This window comes from Lycorma delicatula, chromosome 2 (genome assembly GCF_047948215.1).
Source record: "Lycorma delicatula isolate Av1 chromosome 2, ASM4794821v1, whole genome shotgun sequence".
NCBI lineage: Eukaryota > Metazoa > Arthropoda > Insecta > Hemiptera > Fulgoridae > Lycorma > Lycorma delicatula.
The window spans coordinates 106,735,888-106,760,176 of record NC_134456.1 but is presented as its reverse complement, the minus strand read 5'-3'; the positions used below and the strand labels follow the sequence as shown (position 1 = coordinate 106,760,176).

Below are 24,289 nucleotides of genomic sequence, written 5' to 3'. Positions count from 1 at the left end.
TACTAGTATAACAAATGATATATTAGCTGAAAAGAGATTTAAAAGAAAATAGTAAGTCCAAGGTTTATTGCAGTAAACATGGCAAAAGGAAAAAGTAAAGGGGTTTGAAATGTAGGTGGTTTTTGGGTTTGTAGAGGATTTTATTATGAATAATAAAAAAGTTTTATTAAAAAATTTCGAATATAACCGATTTTAAAAAAAGTAAAATATAAGATGTAGTAAATTATACCTACTATTGAGGTGCTAGTCAATGACCCTTTATATTATATATTGTTAAGGATTCCAAAATCTTTTAAGTTTTGAAACAAGTGACGATTGTAAACAAAAATTCAAGAGATAAGAAAAAGATGGAATATGTAAATTGAACAACGTATGATTGAAATAAAATTAACATCTAACACGTTTTCCCTGAAAGACTTAAATGGACAAATTTTGGTAACTTTAATATTCATTATTGTAAATTCATTAAACCAAGAAAAAATCATAAAATATATTTGCCGATCTCCGAAGCTGAGTAGTAGTGTTTTGGCTATTCATCCGGTGGTTGGGGGGTCAAATCCCGGTCAGGCATGTCATTTTTTCATACCTTACAAAATTCCATTTCCATATTTCTACGTAGAAGCGTCTGCGGTAAATTAATTCATGAAGAAAAAACCTAATATTTATCGGATTTTTTGACCCCAAAGCAGCAGATAACTTCACGATTGCTAAAAGAAATATAACGAATACGTTGGTGCAAAGCTGAGTTGGTAAATTACTTAAAATTTTCTTGATTTTTGTTTTTTAAAACTGATTAATATTACTGAAGATAATAAATGTACTGTATTTAATCAATAGTCTTAAAAAAGAGGTGTTGCTACATAATCAAAACTGTTTAACGTTAATTAAGTGAAATATTTGTTACAATTTATTCTACAGTAGACCTTCGTCTTTCCAAAGAATAAACAGAACTTACATCATTTATACAATGCAGTACTAATGAAAATTAAAATATATTTGACTGTTAAATGACTATTCTCTGAAGGTTAAATACGGAGTCGTCTTTAAAGTGTGACTAAGTCAAAGAATCATGTAAAAATATCTTGGCTGTAATGTAATACTATATAGTGAAACCTTTACTTTTTTATACTAGACAAAAATACGGTTAGCCTGAAGATAATCAAGTATTTGAAAATGCAATCAAATATATTTTAAAAGTTGTATGTATTGAGGTTACACCTTATTAACTCATTATTACTTCTATCAGCTGCAGCTCAACAGCCTTTCACCTGTCACATATTGGTGAACTTTTTCAACAACCTGCGTATATCTCTCTCTTGTCTCCTAAATATTTATTCTATTTATAAAAATACTAGTGCATCATTTAGTTCGTTAATTTTTTATTTTTTTACAAACAAAATATAAATATAGATTTCGGCCTAAAATTACATCTCTATCTCTAATAATCCAGTACTAATTACATACAGTACTCTATGGTAACTCTGAAAAAAAGTTAATTATTTAACAACATTATTTTAAAGTCATATTTTAGTTCAATATTCTAAAAGAAATTAAACTATTTGAAACGTATCTGTAAGGTTTTTTATTATTTACAAAGACTGGGAAAGTAAAAAATATATACTAAGGAATTGCACGAATCAATAAATATATGAATGGAAATAAGTTTTACTTTTTCTTTTTACAACACTATGAGAACGAATGCGTGTTTATAGGAAATTTTACAAAGTTAATTTAGCCAAATCTGAAAAAAGTATATTTTTAAATTTCTTGTATATATTTTTATTTATTTTTCCCGAAATCTAATGAAGGTGTCACAACTTAACGTAGAATCAATTTTTATTATTTTTGTTTTTTTATTCAGATAAAATAATATGAAAATATTAAATGTGCCTCATACCCCATTTCCCCTCCCCGCCAAAAAAAAAATGACAAAATTAGACAATTCTGATGTCTAAGAACAATTAATATTAAAAACAATTCCGATTATCTGTAGTAGATTCTGAGTAATGATGAAAATCATCATAATGATGATGTTTTTACATCATTCCTCTACATTTGAAGGAGAAATCAAAAACATTTTGTTAGCCAAAATCGAGAACAAAGCTTTTCCGGATAAATGTTGTGTATATGAGTTTTTTAATTTCATATTGTGTAGTCGTATTCTGTACATACGAGTTTTTTTTATCAGTAATAAACTACTCCTATCCGTTATTCTCAAGTTATGAATACGCTGAATCTATCTTAAGATCGTTGGAATCTGTTTTACTTATTTTCGCTCCCATAACTAATCAATTTCTACAAAGTAAAAAACCAATATTGACAAATCAGTAAATCAAAATTTCTGTAAAGCGGATACACTTTCTTATTCATACGAGTACTTCTGCTGTAAATTAAATTTAAAACCACGATCTTAGTTTATGGCGATGAAATTAACTACGTTATAAACAATTTATCAATTTTGACGATGAAAGTTGTAAGTATAATTCAAATTCAAAAATTATTTAAAACGTCTCGTGTAATAAAAAATTCCAATTATATAATATTATCATTTAAAACCAAACACAATAGCATAAATTATAAATAATAAGAAAAATGTGGTTTTCTAAAACAAAATCGAAAAATTGTTCTTTAATTAATAAAAAAGGATGTTTTATATAAACAAACTTTCTTTTATTTTATTACTATTATTATTTATTTATTCAACTATTTAGAATAAATAATTATATAAACTGAAATAAGTTTTAATTATTTTTATTTTAATACATTAATTAAATAACTGTACTTCTTATTCAAGAAAAGTGAATTTAAATAAATTAATTAAAACCTTTACCAAACGCATAAAAATAAGAAAATCGAAAAGTACCAGTTGTATTTATACCATACATAACTCTTTCATTTAATTTTTCTTTGTTTTGTTTGCACAAAGAAATTTACTAAATTAACTAATGATTGGTTTTCCCTTTGTTTCTTTTTTTCAAGAAAAAACAAGTTAAATGATAACGAAAAAACATTTGTCTGTAAATATTTCATAACATCTACATCTTGAAGAATGATTTAGTAGATCAATTCTTTTACCACTGGATAATAAAAAAACAAATATAAAATAAAAGATATGATTTCAATTTGCTTAAGGCAACTTTTTTTTTTTTTAAGTATAATTACTTTAAAACCTGCTAATTTTAGAAAAGTGTATTAAAGCAGATATCATCTTAAGGAAGATAATTTAAAATGCACGTGATGATTAAACACATGTAAAAATAATAATACATACTCGTATTTTTCAGGGGAAAAATGATATTATATAATTTAACGTAATTATTCAGTTATTTTTCTTTAATCTCGTTAGTCTAAATTATTAGCGTAATTTTGTTTACCTTTAATTAATAATAATAATAGTAATCTGTTGTGCTAATTATGATAATAATTTGTGTGTTTACTAATGATAATACGTTATTAATACCTAATAATAATAATAATCTGTGAATTAACGTAATTATTCAAAGTTATCTTTCTTTAATCTCGTTAGTCTAAATTATTAGTGTAATTTTGTTTACCTTTAATTAATAATAATAATAATAGTAATCTGTTGTGCTTAATATGATAATAATTTGTGTGTTTACTAATGATAATACGTTATTAATACCTAATAATAATAATAATAATCTGTGAAATACTTACAATGAGTGCTCCTGGTTTCATACCTGCTGTGGAGAATAGCAAAACCTACAAATATCTTAGTTTCTTCTAAAATGTGATATTGAACCATAGGTACGCGAGAGAGGCTTAATGTATGGCGTTCCTGTTTGAGTTAACTTCATAAAGTAAAGGAAATAAACATATTTGCAAATCCTCTCGTTAGGTATAACTTTTGTATCGTATCGTAATGTGGGCAAATACGGATCTCGAGAGGCTAATCGCATCATGCATGTGATGTTTACGAAGTTACCCGCCCACCATCCAAGGAGCTCGCTTGAGCGATTCCATTTACCCAGGAAGAAAGGCGGTTGAGCGGTCGTTGATTTCTTTGAGCTACATTCAAATCGTCTGTAGAATCTCAGGAATTTCTTTAGAGAAAGAAAAGCTGTCTTAGCTTACTCCTCGGGAAGTAGGCGGTGATATTAACTCCATTACAGCTAAATAAAGATGTTTTCCAACTCTTGGCTGAGCCCCGCAATAGATGAAAAGGTAAATGAACGGAGAGAAAAAGAGCTCCATAGCAGAATCATTTCGTGCCTTATGGATGGATTGGGTGGATTATGATGCTTACTTTCGATATCTGGAGAGTGTAGGACTACTTACTGAAATTGAGAATCTTGTGTTTGACATATAGATCACCACCCTCAGTAGCAGGAAACATGTAATGAAAAATCCTATGGTTGAATCAGACTTATGCGGTCTGAATGACAAAACTAGAGAATCGATTGAACACGTAGTTAGCAGTTGTCAGGTTTTGGTTGAAATCATCAAAAAAACGTGCTAAGATACTGCATCAACGTACAGTCCTGGACCTGAAGATACTTGAAAATTTTGTTCTGTAATATTAGCATACTCCTCTATGTGAACGGAAACCCAAGGTATCGTGTTTATTATGGCTATACTATTCTCATAGATAACGATTAGTGAAATATAACTGGGCTGAATTTATAATGACAGACAAGGAAGAAAAGATTACCTGGCTTAAAGATGTTATTGTTCCACTGGCAAACGACTTTAAGAAGAAATATTGTGAAAAGGTGGTTAGGTATAGAAATTTGATGGATCAAGTGAAGGAGACCTGGGATTAGAAAGAGGAATACGTAGTGGATGAGATTCTGCACTCGCTATATAAACATTAAAGTGTCTTAATCTTTTACCGGTTTATTCCTTTCGATGCAAAAGACTGTCCTCTTGGATACACCTATAGATTATTATAGAAGTATATAACATCTAATTCTGATGTTTCACCAATAAGTTATATGAAATGGGAAATATAAAGCCCAACCGTCAACTCTTTTTGCACACGGGTGGTTATCGTCTCATGTCTTTAAAACACCATTCTAATATTACACAATATTATCGTTTCAAGCCTTGCCACAACGGCCGGCTAAAGCGCTGAAAACTGGTAGCAAGCTATGCAATGATTAATAATAATAATAATAACACGAGTTGCCCCTTCCACATCTAAAATTAAACGTGGAGCAGTTGCTTAACACGATGGCTCCAGGTCTTGCGACGATGATTGAAAGAATCATTGATTCAAAGATTGAGTCGACTCATTGGATGGAAAAAACTAAACATGAGAAGGCTCACTCTCTGTCTGATGCCGTTGACATGAGAGACGCACCAGCACAGTTTAAATCACCAGCTAAACCTGCGATTACTAAGCCAAGAACTGAAGTAAAAATAAAAAATCTTGACTTATCTAGCAAAGAGAAACGGATCACTCCGTCGTCTAGTCACAAGCTTAAAGAAATTGTGACAAGAAAATTTGAATCTACGGAAATGGAGGTGCAAGTTATTATTGAGAAACCACCAGACGTAGAGAATATAAAACCTGTACCAATAGAGCCTCCAAAAGCGCAAAGATCAGCTTCGGTGAGAGCATCTATTTCAGCTGGACCCAGTACTGCAGTAGAGATAGAGTCCAGCTCATCCACCGCGGAGACTGCATCGCTTATTAGTTTAGATTCCCTAGCAAAGATGCTAACAGCACCGACGAAACTTTCATCAACTGACGTCAGCCGCTGAACGTCACTGGCATCCGAAAGAGAGGAAGACGATGCCATGTCTGAGGCCTCAGATACGCTGTCATCAGAGGTTGAGGCCGTCAGAAGGATGGAGAAACGGTGAAAGAAAGGATGGCCGAAAGGAAACCCGAGAAAGTAATATTCTGGATTCGAAGTTAGAAGAACGTAAATTTTTGAACATTTTTGATTCATAGAAATGTGAATAATTGAACCTTTTTTTTATTTTTTTTTTGAAGTGTGATGGGGCTAATGACCAAAGTAGTCGATGCCCCTAAAAAACCACAAAAAAAAATAACACGAGTAATAATTAATAATAATGACAGTAGCAGGCTAATAAAATAGTTAGGTTCCCATTACCTTAGAAATACGAATAACCATTAGGAAATCGTTAAACAAGAAATATGTACATATTCTATCATTCGAAAAGAACACCCGCTGAATTATAAGAAATTAAATACAAAAATAAATAAATAAGTTTCGGTAAAGATAGAAAAAAATAATAATAAAAGCTGATAAAAAAAAAAAAAAAAGAACTAAAGAAGGAAATTCACTTTCATTTGATTGTTCGAAGGTAGGCAAACTCTTTCTATCTAATAGACAACATTATTTATCTTTCTACCTCTATGTGAAAGTTAAACGTAAGTATTTTAGACAATCATTATAAAAAGGATGTCGTCAAAGTAGAATAGAATTGCATCCACTCTTATTCAGTAAATAGTGTACTATGGTTTGACACCGAATTGTTCAGCAGTTTTAACTTTCACTCACGATATTATTATAGCAACAACTTAGGATAAATTATCAAGTCAGAGTTTTTAACTCTTATTAAAATATTTAACACAATAAAAAATATTTCTTAATTATTTAACTAATGTTTTTTTTTTTTTTTGGTTATATAACAAAAAAAAAAAAACTTTTTGTTCTTTAGGAAAAAACAGTTTAACTTCAGATAACTTAAAAAATTATGATAAAAAAACATTAACAAATAGAAAAAAGATAAAAGTAAAAAAGGAAAATAAAGAAATCATTATTCACATAAAAAATTAGTGTTTTTTAGTGTTTTTAAGGTTTTTATTATTTTTTTAATTAACTGAAAAAAATTAGAAAAAATCGATCCTATCAAATAATAACTAAATAACGAGCAATATTTAGTTTTTTTAAGATAAAAAAACTAATTCAAAAATGTTTTAATTGAACTTTAAAAAACAATAAAAAAATATTTTTTATAAGTTATTAATTTTTTTAGTATTAAAAATAAAATTAACAAAAAGAGGAGGCGACAACGAAACTCAATTTTTTCGACATTTGCAAAAATTGTTAAATATAACTTATTAGTTTCCATATTAAACAATTATTCAGATTAATGTCTGTTATAATGCATTTCAACTAACTGGAGAACAATTTTTTCATTTAAATAATTTGTATATATTTACCTCCATAAAGTAAATAATTTTTAATTTTTGACATTATGGCTAAGTAATATTAAGAGTAATTTTTTTAGATTTTAAGAGGCTCTAACGAGTGACAAATTTTTTTTCGTATTGCCATATCATCTACAAGTCACAATCCCCTCTGATGTAAGGGATTAGTTATAAGAGATGGGCGATACAAAGCTTGTATAAAACAAATATATACAAAGATTTTGTAATGCTACCTTGAGAAACACCATAATTTATCATAAAATGTAAGAAAATTCATTATAAAATTCTTAAAAAAGAATAAATGTACATTCTAACATCTTTAATTTTAGTTGTATTCGTAAGATCTAGATATCAATGTCTGATTAACTTAAAATCTCGCCTGAAGAACTGCCTACTTTATAACCCATTTAATTATTGTTCTCATTTTTCTCCATCTTTTCTCTAGTAGAATGGCTTTCTCTGAATCCAATGGCAGGTCAGGAATAATCATGAATTGCAACTTGGTTTTAACTCTAAACTCGATATTTCTTTGAAGTGTTCTGACATGACTAATTTATCAGTAAGTTCCTTTTTATTTTTTGGATTCCGGATTCTTGAATTTTCTTTTTGGTTCCAGTTCCGTGGATTCTTTCCTCGGGTTAATCATAATCACTTCAATATCATTTTACTATTCTCGGAAGTAAAAAATTCGTAACGAGAAACATAATACTGATTGATTTTTTTCAACGCTTAAAATGTATTTAAAAAAATTATTAAATTCTAGGTAAAGGATTTTTGATAAAATGCAATTTAAAAGATCCGCAAAAGAAATTTTTGATTTTGAATTATTAGAAATGATCTAGTCGCTAAATTGAAACACTAAAGTATAGACATATTTATTGAAATCATTTTTAACGGATGGAGTGGAAGGAGACACACTTTCCACCAGTGTTATATTAGTAACAACCCTTATCTGCCTTGATAACACCTCTTATAGAGTAAAATAACAAAAAGATCTAATTATAAAAAAAACTCTTTATATATAAAACAAGATAAAATTTTCAAATAAGGAAATTTCGTGAAAAATATTGTATCGGGCGATTCAAAAATACTTGCGAATACTTTTTTAAGATGTTGTATTTGTGTGTATAAGAGTAAAAGAGGTATCTCTGGAAGACTATTCTTTTATATAATTTAATGTGATGTCAAAACAAGGATTGTTTAGAATATATATAAATTTAAAAAATACTTCAAAATAAGAGATAAAATGTTCCAACACACATCTAAATAAAAACACAATTTCTTTTTTCTAAAATATATTGTTTTTTTAAATGTCTGATTTCGTAAAATATGTATAAACGATTAGTGAATAAAAAAACTGGCTGGTCAGGTCTACCCCTTTAAGTGACGAAGAAAAAAAATTAATAATAAAAATTAAAAGTTAGAGCCAAAAAAACATTTTTTGGTGTACACGTATAGATGAGCTAGTTTGACTCTAAAACGTAAATATTTTCAAAAAAATCCATACCCCATTTTTGACATGATCACCGTATTTTTCCCTTTCGCTTGGAAAGTAATAAATATTTTTTTTTTTAATAAGCATTTTGAGAAAATATTAGTTGTATACCTCGGGTCTTTTTACGAATCTTATTTTAATTACACGTTCTTAGTTTTTTCAATTTGAATTTAATCAACTAGCAAAAAAATTTAATCTACGCTGTATTAAAAACAAACAAAAATTTAAATAAAATTTATATTTATCAACTTTGTAAACTGTTTAACTTAAAACGAAAAATATGGTTATTAACTTCAAAGTTAAGATTTTAACTCGTTACACATTAAAATTTTTTATATTCCTTTGCATTAACCGTTATTGTTCATTTAATACGAAATGATAAGTAATATTAAGATAAACGGTTCAGTAGTTCTCGTTAAACTATAAAACGATTTGTAAACAAAGAATGAAGGCCATTACATCCGTGAGTTAAGTTTTTTGACTGACTTGAAGGTCAGCAAATCATCAACTGTATCTGATAGTTTTTTTCCTATTCGCTAACTATCACATTCTGTCAGTTCCTGTGTCCTTCTCGTTATAACAAAGGATAATTTGTTTTATTTTGTTTTGTTAGTATTAAATAAAACAAACATAAAATAAGGTAGCGTCTCGGCCTTTCATCTGGGGGTCTTGGGTTCGAATCTCCTGGTCAGGAATGATATTTTTTATATGCTACAAAATTCCTTCTCGATATTCTTACGTACACGCTTCAAAGCTTCTGTGGTGAATTAAATCATTTAGCAAAAAAAAAAAAAAGAAAGAAAAACTTCTAAAGTATTAAAAGAAAATAATGAATTACGTCTATCTATTTCAAGAGCTCCGATTCAGTTCTTTCTCCAGAAGAATACAAACAGATCAAAAGAAAGTGTGTAGATAGCACAGGACTAAATTATAAATAAATTTAGAATTTTTTTTTAACTAAATAGAATAAGGAATTAAATCAGGAAATAGTTTTATTTTTAAGGGTGAAAAAAATTCTGAATTTTCCGTGATGGGAGGATTATAAACATGTATATGTGTTAGAAGGATCTTCCCTGTGTTTGAAAATTCTACGCTCGAGGTTGGGCTTTATGAGTAACTTCCAATAAGAAATAGGTTCATACGCTGATTCGTTACCACTTAAAACACACAAACACGCATACATACACATGCGCGCGTGTTTACACAAACACACCCACCCACACACACACACACACACACACACACACACACACACACACACACACACACACACACACACACACACACACATCTTTACCCATCAAAGAAATCGTCTTGACAGACTGACTGATTCATCAACATCCAGCAAAAACTACTGAAGATAAATTGATAAAAATTTGAATAGGTTTAAGTGCACATTAAGAAAGAATTTTTTGAGAGTTAAAATTAAATTTACTTTTTTTTATTTGTTGGTAAAAAAATAAGATATCAACTTGATTTTCGGTATGTGAAATCTTCTCGTGAATATCTAAGAAATAATTTCTAGATTTTTGAAATTCCGTGTTTAAATGGTTTTCGGATTTTTTTTTTGTTATTTTGTTTTAATTTTTTGGTAACAAATTAATATGTCAACTTGATTTTTGATGTATGTAATTTTAATGTAAATATCTAAAAACCATTATTTTCTAAGTTTTCCAAATCCGACCTTGAAAGGGTGAAGAAAAAAAAAATTGAACAATGTTTGCAAATTTTCTACGTTTCAGACCATACTAAACGAAATATTTACTAGATTGGGGCTTTCAAATACACTTAAGATAAATATCTAAATAACATTTTCGACGGTGTACGGCGCGGTGGCTCTATCAACACAGGCACTGTTACTGTATGTTGGACGATTGGATGGATGCACGTGTCTTCGGCTACCTGACCAAAAAACATAAAATAAAAAAATAATTGACCGCGACGGGAAATGCAAGTAACCATATAGCATGGGGCCAACACAATGGGGATGCTAGTGTATATAAATTTATATTATATATGCATTCATTTACTTATTTATTTAAAATAATAGTAATTATAAAACATGGAAATGGAAATAGACTATCTCACATCCCCTGATCAACATGTTCTGGACAGAATAATGAAACCTTTTGGGCATATGAATGATGCGGGTGCGACGATCGGATCCAAAAACTGAAACGTCAAAATAAGATGCTTAGCCTTTGCTGAAGACCTGACTGGCTCTTTTAACTGAATCGAATGAAGACACAGTACCATAAATAGAAGAATTTTGTTTAATAATCAGATATAAATCAATTACTACATTAAAATATAATAAGATTAAAATATGAAACAGATCAAAGTTATATAAAAATATATTCTGTTATCAAATGAAAAGTAGTCTAATTTCTATAAGTCTTGTTTCATCAAGAAGTAACAATAGAACTAGTTACTTTCAAGTAATTTGTAGCGCTCCCTTAAAATCCCTATTTGTATCTACTACATTTTTTGATAAAAAAAAGTAGGCCTGCAGGTATTCTTTAGCAAGATGGACTTCATGACAAACATCAAATTATTCACGCAAAAGACAACAGAAAAAAAAATGGAAGATAAGTGTCATAAATCACTTTAAGTACTTAGGGGAGATTATAAGAACAGGAACAGATAAAGCGTCAATTGAAAATAGAATATTAAAACTGGAGAAGCTTAAATATATCACCAAAGATAACTAAAATTAGTAGAATCTCTCTAAGATCACGAAATTAGAACTATTTATACAACTGCAGAAAGACCAAAAATCTTAAACGACACTGAAAATTACATCGAACAGACCTCGAAAAATTATTCAAGACCAAAAGAAGCTTACTAAAAATAAAAAAAACCATTGGTAACAGAGAATGGATACAGAGAAATCTAACAAGGAGATCTATCAAAACCAAGAAGACGTGGAAACAGCGATAAATAAAGAAGGTTAAATTACTTGGGCTTGTGATCAGATGGATCGAAACAGGTTAAATAAACCGATCTTTGAAAAGCTGTGGAACTTGAAAAGCAAATAAAATTACCTGAAACAGATGGTAGAGGACCTCAAAAGTAGACTTGAAAGAAGAGGACTGTTAGGATAGAGATAACTTCCGAAGAATAATTTACAATGTAAAAGTCACTGTGGCAATAAAAAGAAAGACAGGACAAGAAAACGAGAAAGCATGGAAGAAAAAAGATGATAAAAGAAGTGATATTTGCGTTTCCTTAGTTAGCCTTTACGAATTAAAAAAAATTTCTTTAGGCACGCCGGAAGACGGAGGTAGATTTCACCAGTGCTAAGTAGGGAATAAAAAAGATTTCCACCGTAAAATTAAAAAAAACTTCAAATTTACTCAATACCACAATGGTTGCATGTGAAAAAAGTTTCACATGTTTGCCATACGACGAGCCCACATTCAAACAATTCCATCAAAATTTTGGTCATCCGTTGCCGTAAGGGTTGGTCATATCAAAAATTGTTTCAGGCAAAGGTTTCAGATAATGTTTAGAGGACTAAAGACCACTTTAAACCGATTCGGAACTGTGCCTATTTAGGGGGTTATGATGTTTTTGTCTTCAAAACCCCATTTTTTCCACCCCCTGGGCCAATGGTTGGTTATATCAGATAAATTTACTTAGATAAGTTTTAGGCCCCTATCCAAAAAATGGTAGAATTTTAAACGAATTTGATATTCTACTTAATAAGAAAGTTATAGCGATATATTTTTTCGAAAATTCCCCCATTTCCATCCCCATGATCCGATTTTGCCCATTAACGAACTCGACCGAGATTTTGGGTCGATATATTTTATGGATCAATTTGAAAGTGATTGGCGCAAAATTACGGCAGTTATCGTGTCCACAAGAAAGTAAAATAATATATATATATATATATAAAGTTTTGAACTGACGGTGGCTTTAGAGTCTGGAAGATGTGAAACGCGAAGATATATTGAAATTTTCGGAAAGCCGAATCATGATACCCATTACAATAGGTAGCTTTATTATGAAATCTACCTAAAAGATAAATAAAAAAAAAACAAAAAAAAAACATGAAACAAGAAATAAATCAAAATATTCTTCATTATGTCTAGAGTAATAACATCCTCTATAAATCTTTAGGCATTCAATGAATATTAATGGGGTCAAAAATCCCTATAAATTTACAGTTGAATGTTGATATTATTGTAATGTGCTTTGGATTCAGTTTTTTTTCTTAATTAATGTTTAAAGTTAAATGAATCCTGTTCCAAATTTATAAAATTTATTTTATCCCAAAATAAGAGTATGTACTAAGATTGATTTAGAGGCAATCTTCAGTCGTTAGTGATTATTATTATAGTTTAAATAAAATATTGATAGTTTCCATCAAAAACTTTTCCAAAAAACGGTTCTCAATTTATAAAATATAGTTTAGAGTAGTCCCTTTTGTGAAAAAAAATTGACACTAGTATGATGGCAGTACCTATTGTCATTTAGTCATTACAAACTCAATTGTGGTGCTATTCTGGAAGGTTGTTTTTTACCGAATGTTCGAAGAAAACTACGGTATTACTTTCGGCCGCTTGGTTTGAGTGGGGGGGGGGGGAAGGTTTAAAATGAATTTCTTTATGTTTAGAGGTTTGAGTACGAAAATACCATTCTCTGAAGTTGCGTTGTCCTTATATATTTAGAAGCTTATGTATAAAATTTTGTGGCTTAAAAGTATCCTAAACTATTAATTTGAAATTTAGATATGTTCTAGTAGTGTATCTGAAGTTTTGCATGTGAAAATTTGATTAAGTTTGGTTGAGTTGTTCTTGAGTTACCTCAATTTAGGTTCGAAAAAATTTGAGCGGGGTAAATTGTAGGAGTCGTTACGATACAACTTGTGGGAACGTTGACGTTTCTTTATTTGCGGCATCTATTGATAGCAAAATTAAAAAATTAAAACCAAATTAAATTAACGAAAAATCGGTCTTGTTGTTTAGAATTATGCAAGAGTTAGTTTTCAGATCTGGAAAATCAGAATTCTAAGAAAGGTGGCAGATGAATAATATGAATATATATGTAATTTTTTGTTGTAAAGGTAATTTAAATTTAATTTGATGGAAATTTGTTAGATAAATTAATTTTTATCATAAAATATGACAAAAAGCAGTAATATTATTAAATAAACATCAGACACTTCTTCTAATTGAAGGAAACCTTAATATTATAACTTATTGAAAACAAACAAATAACTTCAGATGATAACTGCGTAGAAACAAAGATTATAAATGCATACTGTAATCGAAAAATCAATGAAATGTCAATCATGACGTATGTTTTCATAAAAATATACTATAATTCATTTAAATTTTTAATCTCGTAAGCTATATATTTAATTTTATTGACGTTTCATTATCGTTTTATAATAATTAAATAATGCTTTTAAATATAACTTTAATACTACTTCATTGATGAAAGTGTTTTCTTTTTATTTAAAAATAAACAATAGTAATCGCTAATACTGTATCTAATTAAATGTATTGTTAAAAAAACTGCCTAAGTAAAACATTTCTACGTAAGAGTTTATTAAGAACAAACTAATCTGAAGATCGTATTAAAAAAATAAAATAAATAATACGGTGTTTTTCCCCCTCGGCGGACCCGTTAGAGGCAGGCAACTGTAACGACCAAGACCCACGGCGGGTCTTGGTTAGGTTGAGCTGGCGACGACACACCCCCCCGGAGCTTAGTTATGCTTAACTGAGGGTCCGGCTCCGGGAGTGGTGTTTGTAAGAAAAAAAAAAATACGGTTTAAAATTGTGTACTCCAATATAATTCCTATCCCGATTCCGCTGGCTCTGCTTTACCATTTAAATTGTGATATAAATGAAATTTCCTCAGAAAATACCTTGAAAAACTATCATTGCAAATCACTCCATCGCTATAAATTAAAATTTATAAATTTCAGCCTATTATCTTGATCTTTTTAAAATAATTTTCATTTTCCGTCTAGCGCCATAGTAGAACTATAGATTTAGAATGGAAAGTATTGTAATCGGTCCAATTTGATCATATGTGGTTTTCACTGGATCTTGAAATTTTGAACGTAACGTCAAAAACCGGATGGAAATTATCCAATTTTCCGGGTGTTCGTATTTACCGGTGTGTGTTATATATCCAGAACTGCTAGACCGATTTTGACTAAACTTGGTCAAATTACTTTTACATATTGGGCATTGATGCCGTTAAATTTTCAACTTAAAAGATAGAGGGAGTGAGGCTGTACAGCAAGGTCACCTATACAGCGAGATCATAATCTTGAGATTTTGCCTAATTAAGGTTTTATTTTTCTTAGGCACATTTGTTAACAATTAAAAAATAATATTTGGAAAAAGATTTTTTGAAAAATTGCACCCACTCAAAAAATGCTCTAAATGAACTATTGGCCAAGCGGGTATACTGCATCAATAGTATCCCTTCTCACCACAAGGAGCGCTAGTGTAGAATTGGCGTACAGATGTTGTAGTCGTTTTTAGGTTGTGACGTCACAGGTGAGCGGTAGAATTAAATAAATGAATAATATTGAATATTATTGAATAATAAGTGTAAAAAAGTGGCCGGTAGTACCGCCAAACAGCGCAATTAAATACTGTATGCGCGCGTGCTTTAGTTAGAATCATTAAATTAAAAAAACAAAAATTGTTACATTTAAATTAAATGATAAATATTTTTAATTAAGTTGTGTGTTAGCCGTTCATCAAAAAATAGCCGCTTGACGGTTAAGTCCCACAACTGTGTCAGTTTTTTTTCTAAATAATTTGTTATCAATGGTGGGAAGAATTTTCTACTATTAATAGAAAATAGTGTTATTTTTTAATACTCTTTACTACACTGTTGAATTTAAAATATTTTTTAATACAGTATTTTTACGAAAACAATTTTTTATTCTTTATCACGATAAAGGACAAATTTCAATTCTAATTTTTATAGCTAGCTATTAAATTGAGGATGTAGAATATAGTAAATATGTTGAGGCTAACAAATTAGCACAGAACAAAAGGTAATACAGAATATCATCGAACCAGTCATGTGACTGATAACTGGAAAAGATAACTTAACATACTGTTTAAATAGGTTTAAATATAGTCATTAGAGATGATTTTTTTAAACAATGTTTTATATTTTAAAACAGAGCAACATACACCTTAGTTTTGAGATCATTTTAAACTGTTTAAAACAAATGTAAAATATTTATTATTTATAATTTAAAAATAAACAATAAAATAGGTGGAAGTATTAAGGATAACTATAAAAATATAATAAATAATTATTTTCAAATTTAGTAATAAATTACAAAATATTAATATAAATATAATATGTTGCAACTATTATGCATTTTTATTGTAATAACATAGATAACCAACAATTTCATACTAAAATAATTGAGGGGGGAAATTTATGGCTAATATTAATTTAATAAATATAAAAAAGACATTAAACGCTTGAGTAGAACGTAATATTTTACACGTAACCTATTTATATATGAGGTTTTATGCAAAGTACTCTTATTTTATTAAGGCAATTAAACATAGAATTTTATTGGTAACTAATAAAATAAAGATTACTTTTTTTTAAATAAAAATTATTTACTTCGCTTTTTTAAAATATCACACTCATTTTTGTTGACATGTTTATTTATGTATTATTTATATATTTACATATCTACCGGATAAATACAAAATGGAAAAATAATGTGAATCAACAAAAATCTATTCTGTTTTTTTGAGACTTAACGAGTGTATTTCCAGTTTCCTGTCGTATGTGAAAATGTTGTTTTTAAAACGTTGCCTTTCTGCTATAACACTTGTTAATGTGGTAAAATAAGACGATACTATTTTTTTTTAGATAAATATGGAATATTTTAAAATTAGTTTTTCATACATTTTTTTCCCGCAGTGTCTAATTTACCGGAACCATAAGTAAATTTTGATACAAAAAAAATTACGTGTAGTGAGTGGTTTCCATTAAAATACCTCAAAGAACGGTATATATATATATATATATATATATATATATATATATATATATATAGCTTGGTTTAGTATAAATATATACCAAACATAACTAAGTAACTGAAAAGATGAATCCAAAGAACTTTGATCAAAGTTTAGAGTTCAGAAAAAAAAAAACAAAGAGCGCACCAAAAATAGTCTTATTAATCACGTAAAAGAATAACTAATCAAAGAAACAGTGAAACAAATTAAGAAAAAACAAAAATAAATGGCGAAAAGAAATGAAATATTTTGGCTATACCAACACCTTAGAGTATCTGATTCACTTCAAATTTTGGAGGATTTACAAATCTAATATATGAAGTTGCATTAAGGGCCTAAGTTTCTCGCTATTAATAATCAGTTTTACAACTGATTATTTTATTAATTGTACACATATCAATAATAATTAACCTACTAAGATACACTATGAAATTCTTATCATTTTTATAGTTATAAAATACTTATTAAAACTTCCATTTACCGTTTCTGATTTGTAATTTGTTTTAATTTTTAAATTTCCTAACAGTTTTTTCCACTTAACTTAAGATTATTAGATATAAATAAAATTAATCCTGGAATACCTTATGTAAGCTTATCAATATAGTTCCTTTTAAAAAATCCAATCATTAACTTCTCTTTTTATTCTATTCTCTTAAAATCGATTTATTTCTAATAAAAGTATAAAAGAAAACTATTATTAACCTGTTTAAAAAACTAAAAAGTTCAACTCGCTACCAACCCTGGAGATCCGGACTGGTAGTCCGATAAAAGTGGCATATGTACTGACAGACACCGGATGCACAATCTCTGCACTGACTCCAGACCCCTACTCACCGAAGCTTTCAGGGCTCCCATGCACCGACATACATTACTACCTTACTACATGATTGTCATCGCTGGGGGGCGTGTGAGGAACGGAAGGGTTTGTGTTACACTTTCAATCACATGGTCGCCACATCAACAGCTCTAAAAATGGTGTATGTACGTATCCAATATCGTTTAACTTGTAGATGATTTAATAATTGATCGATTGATGAACTGTGGATTATCTGGAAAATACCAATGGTTATAGTTAACTGTAAATGGAAATCAGGTCAAAAGAAAGTTAAAATTTCTGATGAAAACATATGATTTTAAATACCAAGAAAAATATGCACAAAATTCTAATTGGAACTATTAAGAATGGCCATTGAAATTCTAAGGGAGAAGGGTTTAGATGATATGAATTTCATAAAATTATTTGCTTTCAAAGTAAGGTTTACTTCTTATGTTTTTCACATTTTTTCGTAATATTACTTCTTAGTGCCGAATAGACAATTTCAGTATCAATAGCAACAGTAATAATAATAATTAAAAAAGAAGATTGGAAAATGGTAGCACCTTAAGGCTCGCTGAGCGGGACCTAATAATGGCGATCGCCATGAATAAATTGATTTCAGCCATTCAAGGAGAAATAGCAAAACGTTTACGTCGACGATTTTGGCAATCGCATATGCTAGAAACAGTATAGTTACGGTAAAATATAGATTGTAACGAGCGATAAATATCCTTAACGAAGCTACAAAGAATAACAGATTCAAATTTTCACCAGAGAAAACGTGCTGTGTACACTTCTGTAAGTAGATTACTCCTCATCGTAGTTCTGTTTTGACCATCGATGACCATCCTATTCCGTACAGAATTATCTAATAATAGACCTAAAAAACCTACGATACATTTTTTAGTTCTTATTAGATATTCATTAGATATTTAAGTCGTATTAGATAAATTTCTTACTTGGGGACTAAGCGTACAGGATTTGAGTGTTAGATACAAGAAAGCCCTAAACATTATTAAATGCTTATCAAACTACAATTAGGGCTCAGAAAAAGACATTATTGCAATTGTATAAAACATTAGATCAAATGAAGCTTGATTGCGGGGATATTGTACATTCATTCGCTAGAAAGTCGGGTCTAAGAAAGTTAGACGTAATATATAACAACGGCATCAGATACAACACAGCTGCTTTACGTACAAGCCCGGTGACTAGTTTAATGTCTGAAACCGCCATAATGTCATTACATACCAGAAGAGAGATCGTTCTATTGAAATATGCAGTAAATTTACAGCCTTTCATACCCATATAAACAATACATCTTTTAATAATAATCCTTTGGTTGTTTTACATAAACACCGGTTCGCCTATTCCAGACCAGCCGGTATACGGTATCGTGAGTTAGGAACAAAACATAAAATTGCTTTGACGAATACATTAGTAGTTTCTACGAGAGTAATGTCACCATGGCTTTTGCCATGGTGATATTGCAAGATTAGATCTATCTTATGGAAAAATAAAAGAGAAACCAACAGCGATCATTCAACAGGAATTTTCGACAATCATCAGTAACTATGAAGGATATATAAACGTTTATTCTGATTGTTCAAAAACTGAACATTTATGTATACATATAAAATGTAAAACTAATAATTCTTGGAAACTGCCAGTTATGGCAAGGGTTTACACGGCAGAGCTCATTGTTATTCAGATAGCTCTTCGCTGCACAGAACATTTCTGCGAATAGAGAATGCTATATTTGAGTGCGAACAGAGCGATGCATATTTGTACAGACTTCAGGGCATGCTGGTATCTCAGGAAATGAAAGCGCATACAAAGCTGCCAGAATCGCAACAATTTGTTAGAATACGGACGTGATTTCTATTCGAGTAGCAGACGTTAAAAATCGTCTAATAATATACTGTCAGAACCACCTGGAGTAATGAATGGAGAAGACTGAACTAAAATAAATGCAATTAAAATTACTCCATTTAAATAGAAGAGCGACACGAAAATGATTCGCCAGAAACAAATGAGGTTGATCAGGCTCAACGAATAACAAACTCATATTTGTTAACCGCATATGAAAGACCAATGTACAATGTTTAAGGCAAACCAGTTACTGTTCATCTACTGGAATGGCGTACAGTATATGAAAACCTCAGAAAGAGGAACATATTAAGAAACAATATTGCTGCTGATTTAGAAAATTGCAAAGGAAAAATAGTTACTTGCCTAAAAGTAAGCTTTTGACGAAAAAAACATAAAACACACATCAGTGTCTTTTATGTTTAACTGATAATCCCCGATATGAACACCTAAACACAAAGTTCTCAAAATTACATGGTATTGTGAAGACTTTTTTTTTAAATTTCTTTTAATGTATATTTTACAATCTGTTTTCATAAACTGAACAATATTGGGTCCTGCTAAGTCATTCTTATCAGCAGGTTCCCGTATTAAATAAAGTTGAATAAGTGTGAATACAAATTAGTTACTACAACACAAAAAAATACAATGAAAAATATAATTTTATATCACTAGATAGTACTTAAAATGTTAAAAAATACTTCATTAAAATTACGTCAAAAGTAAGAGAAAAAAGTAGATAAAAATTAATTAAAAAGATAAAATAGTTTTCAGTAAATAAGGTAATTTTTAAAAAGTACATATATCTGAATTAGGCTGTACTTGCAGATTATATTTTAAGATATAAAAAATATTGAAAAGAATTATTTTTTTACATTTTATAATAAAAGGAAAATAATCATTTAAAATATACAAAATTGAAGGCAATTTATTAAAAATAGTTGGAATTCGGGTTTTAAATTCTTTTTAAGATATAAATTAAAATAATTTTCTACCGTGTACATTCTATTTATTCGCAAATAAAGGGGTACATTACCTTCTACTAGATATTTATTATTGTGAAATCTAAGGTTCAAATCCTAGTAAAAGCAGTTACTTTTATACGGGTTTGAAAAATAGATCGTGGATACTGGTTTTCATTGGTGGTTGGGTTTCAGTTAACCATACATTTCAGGAATGGTCAACCTGAAACTGTAGAAGACTATATTTCATTTACATTCATCCTCTTAAGTAATACCTTACTGTGGTTCCAGAGGCTAAACAGTAAAAGAAAGAGATATTTATTATTTTGGAAAATAATTTATAGAGTGAGAAATAATGGAAACCTGAGGGGGTTGGCAATGTATTACAATGCTGACAATGATTTACAATTGAATCTTTGAGAAATTGCCTGAAACGTTTTTGTGTTCTTTTAGAAGTTTAGTTATAATTTCCAAATACCAGTCAGCTGCCAAATCCCATACTTCCATACCAAATCTTATTAAAGATTTCATTAGGGCTTTATAGAATAGTAAAAGAGTTTTACGTAGGATGACATTCTTCAGATAAAAATCTATTCAGACAAGATCTAATTTTATAAGAGTGGTTTTTTAAGTGACAATCCCATTTCAATTAATTGTCACCTATGAAAACCAAATATTTAATATCTTTGGTTACTTGTCAGTCTGTTAAAAGTGCATGGTAAATTATTATTCATACTGAGTCTAAAGAGGAACTGTAATTGGGCGTAATTAATATAGGAAAGAAATCAGATTACATATGACAAGTTTTAAAATGTAGATGCACAGCTTGTCTTTGTGTACAGCTAAAAATAGAGTATGATCAGCTTAGATAATAATAATAAGCCGATATAAAGACGACTGTGGGGAGTAAAGTGGTTTGTCATTATATTGAGTCAAATATATTTTGCAGATCACAAGGAAAGCCCAATGTAATGCGGTCGATAATTACCTACGTTTAACAATGACAACTTCATTTTGTTCAGTATTAGATTAACTTTATAATGGGCATCGTTACTATCGGAGAAAGCAAGTATGATCTCTATTAATCTATACCTTTCAGCGGGAAACAACAGTTTATACAACGTAGCTCCTTGGTGTCTCCTTGCAGGGACATTAATTTTTTGCTGTCGTCAATAAACGTTGATTAATGGGTGTTGATATAACAGGTGATACTGTGGTAGATGATGTAACATAAAATTTTTTTAAATGGCATTGTCAAACTAAAGAATATTAAGTATCTGATACCATCAGCCATACTAAAAAAAAATAAAATAGAATAATGATGGGTTTTCCGTTGCTTTTTTTAATGAGCCTATTGTTCGTACCCTTAACAGCATGGTGTAAATCTACCAAAATGCGACTGATATTCTACCTTAGAAATTACACATTAACGTTACTTAATCCTTCGACGAACTGTATAAACAACTACTCATTATTTTCAGAAAAAAAAAGACTAGTTTTCGTATTGTACTTAACATCCTTTAGAGTATATCTTTCTAACCCATGTGAAATTTAGGGACAGTTAATATAAAGTAACAAATTAATTTATCCCTTTGTGCTGTGAAACAATGGGAAATGTATATTAAAAGAAAAAATATATAATCAATTGGATTACGAATAAATAATTATTTTATTATCAATTACAAATGTTAAATGAAAAATTGTATATAGGATTTTGCATTCTAATAATTCTCTAATTATGAATTGTGTACTTTACTTAATAAAGAAATAACTTTTTCACGATAACGGTTCTTATTATAAGTTTTATTCTTTCTATTTAAATACGCTAGGATGTATTTAACACTGTTTATAAATGCTTTTTACATTATTATACTACATTTTTATAACATTATTATTAATGGTATTTTATTGCAAATAAATTAGATTTTAATCTAATAATCAAGATATATAAATGCATATTTTTTAAATGATACTATTTCATTCCGTAACTCATACTCACACAGTTATACCTTTATAATATTACTTGTAATTAAATAACGCATTAGTTATTATAATTTAACTATCAGAGTGTCTGTTTCAGGTTTCTTCAAGTGCTTTTGTGTCTGTGTAAAGTTTACATGGTCGAGGTTGTTTGTTATAAAAAAATTTAAGAATTTACGGTAAGTATATATAAAATTATATATAATTAATTAATCAATAAAACTAAACTTTAGATTTATAGAACAATCAACTGGATCGTTTATTTATTTATTTTATCAGGATAATGAAAATCTTTTATAATCTTCTCTTATAAAATCTTTTATAAAATCTTTTATAAGATATGCCACGTAATAAATATTTGTTCACACTATTAAGAGGTATTACTCGTATTTGTAATCGAATACTACGGGCTTAATAATTTTATTTATTAAATATAAAACGTTTTTCTAATATTACATTCACGGCGAATGTTAAATGTGATCATGTCAAAAATGGAGTATCGGTTTTTTTGCAAATCTTTACGTTTTAGGGTCCAACTAGGTAATCATCTAGACCAAAAAACATATGTATGTGTTTGTCACACTTCTTTTGACCTTACATATTCAAATTTGACTCAAATATTTCTATATACGGGACATTGATCGTATTCATTTTTTTCAAAAATCGTTAAGGCGATGTGGGATATCCTGAAAAAACCCAAATCCGATTTTCTTTTGAAATTTTATAGAAAACCTTATTCAAGCAAATATTTTACCTATAAATCAAATGTAAAAATTAAAAAAAAAATGTTTTAAAAAAAATCAACTCCCCACTTCTTAAAAATTAAATAAATACATGTATTTGTGTTCTTTCGCACTATTTCGCTTCGGTTTACTTTCTTTTTTTTTAATTATGAAAGTTTTAAATTTCATATATACCAAAAAATGTCTACAATTTTTTTTAAATTGTAGATCCCGGACATATAATGCAGAAAAGTATTTTGAAAACTTTTTTCTCTTATTTTAACCTTTATTGAGGAAAGTGTTAGATTTAGAGAAAAGCAAATTTGTTAACATATATATATATATATATATAAGAATATTTTTAGACAAATTTTTCTTAAAATTTATTCCACACCTCTAAAAAAAATATACAATTGTTATACTTATTTTTTTTGGCTAACTGTTTTAATTGTTACTTTTAATAGCGGGGAAATTTTAAGAGGTTAAAAAACATAAATTATTTTTTACAGTTTTACCATTTTATATTACTGCTATTGAATCAATCTTTATGAGATTTGATAACATTGTGATGGTAATTTAAGTTTGCAATTCTGATTATGTATTTCGCAAACGAAGCCGCGACAGGAAATCTAAAAATTAATTAGTGGGTCCTTTACTGACCAAACTGTTGCTCTGAAGAAATTACAATACATTGATATTTTTTATAAATTGAGCAGGCTTTAATTTTTTTATCATTTTTATTCTAACAAGCAAGAGTTCAATGAAGACAGAGATGTCCATGGAGCAGAGCCCTCTGGAACAACTTTTTTTATTGTCAGGTACTTTTTATTTGCACTTTTTTTAATTTAAAAAAAGTTTTCCTTGACGAATTACTTAAGTTTAATATTCTATAGTTTTATAAATAAAACAGGTCTACTTAAAAAAAACTAGTTGAAAAACTTAAAATAAAAAACTATATCTATATATTTTAGAGAGTCTTATTTAATACACGAAATAGATTCTTTATTTGGTTTTTTTTTATCAAGTCAGAAGTTCCACGTCTTTTCACATTATTTATTTTTTTAGTGAACAGCTTTTTATTGCAATTCTTCTCTCACTTTACGTAATACTGTAAAAAATATTAAAGAAAATAATGACACTGACTTCAAAAAATATACTTAAAAGAAAAAATTATGAAACAATCAATTTTTTTTTAACTCGGACTTATATGGTTCATATGCAGTCAGTTTTTTCTTGTAAAAATGCATTCATTTTTTTTTAGTACAGATAA

At 29.0% G+C, this 24,289-nt stretch overlaps 1 protein-coding gene across 3 annotated transcripts in view; it reads left to right on the top strand.

Moving 5' to 3' along the window:
• Positions 1-24,289, top strand: part of LOC142319071 (proton-coupled amino acid transporter-like protein pathetic) — a 190,196-nt gene that overhangs the window by 40,283 nt on the left and 125,624 nt on the right. For 2 of the 3 annotated variants that reach the window (XM_075355934.1, XM_075355933.1), the window contains one exon: positions 22,398-22,476. The exons of the other annotated variant lie outside the window; for it this stretch is intronic. The gene's annotated coding sequence lies outside the window, so the exon portion shown is untranslated. The remainder of the gene's footprint in view (positions 1-22,397; positions 22,477-24,289) is intronic. 3 annotated transcript variants of the gene reach the window in all.